Source organism: Tupaia chinensis, unplaced genomic scaffold (assembly GCF_000334495.1).
Source record: "Tupaia chinensis unplaced genomic scaffold, TupChi_1.0 Scaffold149666_1, whole genome shotgun sequence".
In the NCBI taxonomy this organism is placed as follows: domain Eukaryota; kingdom Metazoa; phylum Chordata; class Mammalia; order Scandentia; family Tupaiidae; genus Tupaia; species Tupaia belangeri.
In genome coordinates this window covers 1,083,411-1,088,972 of record NW_006209511.1, presented here as the reverse complement: position 1 = coordinate 1,088,972, position 5,562 = coordinate 1,083,411, and the positions used below count along the sequence as shown (strand labels likewise).

The 5,562-nt window shown below is 34.0% G+C and overlaps 1 protein-coding gene and 1 pseudogene across 4 annotated transcripts in view; one reads left to right on the top strand and one right to left on the bottom strand.

Annotated features, from left to right (window-relative positions):
* The window catches only part of LOC114006699 (integrator complex subunit 12 pseudogene), a 3,788-nt pseudogene extending 1,573 nt beyond the window's left edge, over nucleotides 1-2,215 (top strand).
* Nucleotides 1-5,562, bottom strand: part of PDE1C (phosphodiesterase 1C) — a 385,889-nt gene that overhangs the window by 228,602 nt on the left and 151,725 nt on the right. The window lies entirely within an intron of this gene.

Here is a 5,562-nt window from a genome sequence, read left to right as displayed (position 1 = left end):
AGAAAATAGAATCTTAGATGTAGAAGAGAAAATTGCTGGCCAAGAAAAATCCACCACGAAGACTGAGAAAATGGCCCAAAAATTTGAGAATAATATACGAGAAATAGTAGATACAATTAAACGTCCGAACAAAATCAGCTTTCTCTGTGAGTGCCTTTTTAAGTCAATTGCATTACCACTCTCTTACTTTCCTCATCCACGATTTAACTTTCAAATTTCATTTGAACTCTTTTCCTTTGCTCTAAAAATAGTTATGGCACAGGGTGAGAAGTAGGGAATCAAGGGGAAGGAAATAAAAGCAAAATATATAAGAAATAGGAATGGAAATTGTTTGTTGATGATAATATGTATGGTAATATCCTTGGTTGAGCTAATATACAGTATATTCTAGATGGAAAATCACATTTTATATGCTGTGATGATGTACAGTGAATAAATGTAAAATAAATTTAAAATTAAATAAATATAAATAATTATGACTAAAACGTTACTGATTTTCTTCAGTGCTTTGATTTCCATATTTAAGGATTTTTGTCTTTTCTTGAATTCTTGATAAGTTCATCTACTTAATATTTGAACTGAATCCTAATCTTTTTTCTTGGCTTTAAGTTTTAAGCAAATTTCTGTTAACATTTTTGGATTTTAATCTTTTTTCTTCAAACCTTTAAAAATGAAAAAAAATGAAATATGCATTAACATATCAATTAATACCTATTTAAGGACTACAGTAAGATATATAGCCCCAGTAAGGTGCTACTTTATAGTATGTTCTCTTTACTCACTGAGGTGTATGCCTAAAGTCAGACATGTTTTCATAAATATGTATATATCAGCTGTGCTTGCTAATTAAAGTCTTTAAATTAAGACCTTTAGTGAATCAATAAATTCTGAAAAAAAGTATGAAAAAAAACTGTACATTCCAGAGACAATGTGGGAGAGGGGAGGGAGTTGGCAGAGGGTAAGAAGTAGGGAATCAAGGGGGGGGGGAATAAAGCAAAATATATAAGAAACAAGAAATAGAAAATTATTTGTTTATGATAGCATGTATGGTAATATCCTTGATTGAGCCAATATACAGTGTACTATGAATAGAAAAATCTCATTTTGTATGCTATAATGATGTACAGAAAATGAATGTAAATAAATAAATAAAAATAAATAAATTTAATAAAAAGAGCTATGATCAAAGCAAACAAAAAATAACATACACAAATCTATAAATGTGATATACCACATTTACAGGGTAAAGGATAAAAACTTTATGATCATATAGAGAGAAAGCATTTGACATAATTCAACATTCTTTTGTGACAAGAACTGTGAACACATTAGGAATAGAAGGAATGCACCTCAACACAGGAAAGGCCATATATAGCAAAAAAAAAAAAAAAAGTTGAAGGCTTTTTTAAAATTTTAGAACAAAGACAAGGATAGGATGTACACTCTCATCACTTCTACTCAACATAGTACTGGAAATACTAGCCAGAGCAATTAAACAAGAAAAATAAATAAAAGGCATCCAAATTGGAAAGAAAGAAATTAAATTGACCCTATTTGCAAATGATATAATTTTATATGTAGAAAATCCTAAAGGCTACCAAAAATAACTGTCAGAATAAACAAATTCAATAAAGTTACAGGATATTAAGTTAACATATAGAAATCAATTGTGTTCTGTTTCTATACACTAACAATAAACTATCCAAATATGAGATCAAGAAAAAAAACTATAATACTACAAACAAACAAACAAACAAAAAAGAAATCAATTAGCAGAATGTAAGGAAAGCCATAATCTTTACCATCAAGATTGCCACAAACCCCAGGTGACAGACAAGGAAGTGAATGATCCTCACCTGGTGTGGTATAGTGCCCAATGTACCAAAAGAACAGAATGACTCAAAAAACTCAGAAACCACCACAAAAACCAGCCGCTACAGTTGTTTCTGTAGCTCCAGCTGTTAAAAATCCATTAGCTAAGAAACCAGAAACTAAATTTAACAAGAAACAACTTTTATAGCATTCAAGAGAACAGAAGTCAAGATATCCATGGTTATTGCAGGAAATTATTCTAGCACCAATGTTTCTTTCCTCTTCAGCAACTTGTGGCCTAGTGGAATGGTCAGCTTTTACAGCCAAAACTTTCTCCGCTGGTCACTCAACAGCAAAATTAAGCTCAACAGCACAAAACAGCAGCTGCCCTAAAGAAACTTAAGTAATGTGGCTGAGTAGGTTTTTAAATCATATTATCCCCAAAATGAAAGCTTATTAGGACATAAGCTTTAATATATCATAATCTAATAAAAATCTTCATAAAATGTTTATTTTTCAAAACTTATTTAAAGATCTAAAGACTGAATCAAATATAGCTATGTCCTTGACATTTGTTAAGTCTTTATTACTTAGGAACTAGCCCATAAAACCCATTTAGCATTGTGATAAACAGTAACAAATAATATCTATGTCTTTGCTTTCATCACACTTAAATTGACACTGATGCTACAACAAGCCAAGAAAAAAATTTATCCTGCCAATTGCTAACAAAAGTTTAAGTTCTCTTTCTTAGAATTTTTATCTAAATATTTTTTTAATTGCCAGAGGACACATGCACTCCCCAGAGAGAGAGAGAGGGGGAGAGGCAAAGAGAGAAAGCACCATCCATAGGAGCATGGTCACATCAAAATCTGTTTTCCTCCATTTCTCCTACCTCTCAGGATTTTGGACATGAATCTATGAAAACACCTCAGCACGATTTTCAACCCACTAGAATTGGGAGTCAAAACTTAGCCAGCTATGTGGGATTGGTCCCCAAAGCACAGAGCACTTAACCATTGTGCTGTGGGGCCAATCCTCCTATAGTTTTTCTTGTCTTTTTTTTTTTTTTTAATAAAGGTTTTTGCCATAGGGCACATGCACTGCCAGAGAGAGACAAAGACAGAGACAGTGAAAGGTAAGTGAGAAATCATCCCCCAGGAGGATGGCCATACCATAATCCCTTCTCTTTTATTTTCCTTCAGGGATCTCAGGACACACAGGCACACACACCCAGTGTGAGTTTCAAGTCACTGGGTCCTGGACTCCAGCTGTAGTTGGCCATGTGGGAGTCCAGTGACCGGTAACTGCTATGCCATCTGCTGGCCCCTTGATTTTTTTTTTTTAAAGAAAAATTTACAGAAGAGAAACTCAACAATAAGCTCTTACAAACCACACCATGACATTCTAATTTTATTCCTTCTAAGGGAGAGGAGAAAGATTCTGGAAAGTTGTTGACAGCTAATTTATCCCAAATTAGGCATCAGAAACCTACATAGAAGCAAGTTTCCAAAGAGAAACTGATAAGAGCATCCCCTACTATGTCTAGATATTAACTTTTATGAATGTGATTATAACAAATGAGATATTTGGAACCTTAGGAGTCCTAGTAACTCTTACTTGCATACAAGTGTAATATCTTTGTTTCTCTGGTTTATGAACTCAGATTAAAAATAAGAAATCTGAAGCCAGCCACCAGTGACCTAGTGATTAAGGTAGCTGGACTGCACATGGCCAATTGCATGGTTCAAGTCCTGAAATTGAAGGCTTGAAATACAGGCTGGGCACAAGTGCATGCATACCCAGAAACCGAAAAGGAAGGAGGAATGGAGGAGAGGGGGACTATGCCCCCATGAAAGGTGCTTTCTCCTTTTCCTTCCCTCTTTTTCTCTCTTTCTGTATCTCTCTGGAGAGCACAACCCTCAGCCAAAACATTTAAAATGAAACAAGGAGTCTGAAAGGAGGTAGAGAGACATACTTAAGTTAGGCACAGAAACTGTGCTGCATGCAGTATGCACACTATAAATATTTATTCCATTAGTGAATGAATGAATGAGAAGATATGTCACATCTAACAGTCTTGAGAAAAAAAAAACTGCATTAAAGACTGATCAAAAGATATCCAGGACAAATTATCATCCTTAAAAATTTCTAAACACAGAGGGGCCAGCAGTTGGTGAGGTGATTCAGGTGTTGAACTCCCACATGGCTGACCACAGTTTGAGCCTCAGACCTGACGGCTTGCTTTCTCACTTTCCCTCTCTCTGTCTCTGATCAAATTTATAAAACTAATACATACTAAGGAAAATATTTAAAAAAAGATTTCTAAACACAAGACCAGTCAATGGCATAATGGTTACATTGCTGGACTCCCATGTAGTCAACTGTGGTTGTAGTTTCAGACCTGGCAGCTTCAAACTCATGATGGGCATGTGTGTGTGTGCATGCCCAAAAATCCCAAAAGGAAAATAGAGGAGAGACTGCAGTGTGGCCATCGCCCCCCCGCCCCGCCGCCCCCGGGGAGGATTTCTTACTTTATGTCTCTCTGTCTTTCTCCGGCAAGTGCAGGTGCCCTACAGCAAAAATCTCTCTTAAAAAATTTTCTAAACACATCAGTTATGGTTGCTACTATTTACCAATGACACTATGAAGACACTCAAAATTTATTCAGTATACAAGGGGGTTTCAAAAATTTAATGGAAAATGGAATTAAAGTATAAGTTTATTTTGGTGGAAAAAATTTTGAAATCTATAAAATTTTTTTCATAACACACATTTTTGTAAAAATTTTCAAGGCCTAATTATATTATACTTAAGAAGTCATGGACATGAAGTACATACTTTAAAGAGTTTCTGCTATAAGACAATTTTCACAAATGGCATTTGAAGTAGCAAACTTTGGTTGTTTGTAAAATTCATTAACGCATGCACTCCATTCCAAGCAATGCAAGATAGATAGTATGAAGTATCTCTAAAAAAAAGCATTTTTTATAGAGATAATTCATACTAACTTAAAAGAAATCCACTTAAAATGAAGAAAAAGTCATTTATTATCCTAAAACATCTTGACTAACATCTATATTGATGGAGTCTGGATAATTACAAGTATATTTCATCTGTACAGACTATCAACATCTACTTGTAGAAGTTACAAGCAATTTTTAAATTCTTGAGAGAATGGCATTTTGGAAGATGGATATATTTCTGATTCAACAATGGTTATTAATTTAATATCCTGGGAAGAAAATAAATAGGCATCTAAAAACTTAAGATTCATTTGTAGAGGTCTAGAATATGCAATTTCCAAAACCATTTATACATTTGGGTAATTCCAACCAATTTATTTGTGGCTTTTGTCTTAAAAAATATCTCAAAAGAGGGCCAGTTAATAGAGTGGTGGTTAAGGCAGCTGGATCCCAAATGGCCAACTGTGCAGTTTGAGTCTCAAACCTAGTGGCTTGAGAAATACACCAGGCATATGTGCATGCATGCCCAAAATCCCAAAAGAAGACAGAAATGGAGAAAGGATGGCATCATGACCATCACCCACAGGAGGTGCTTTCTCACTTTCTGTCTCTCTCTCTCTGGCAAGTGCACATACCCACTGACAAATTTATATATATTTATATATAACATATATTTTAAACATATATTTATACTTATATTTTTAATGTTATGCAAAGTTACATACTATATATTTATATAATATGTTTAATATTACATATTTATATATTATGTATTTAATATATT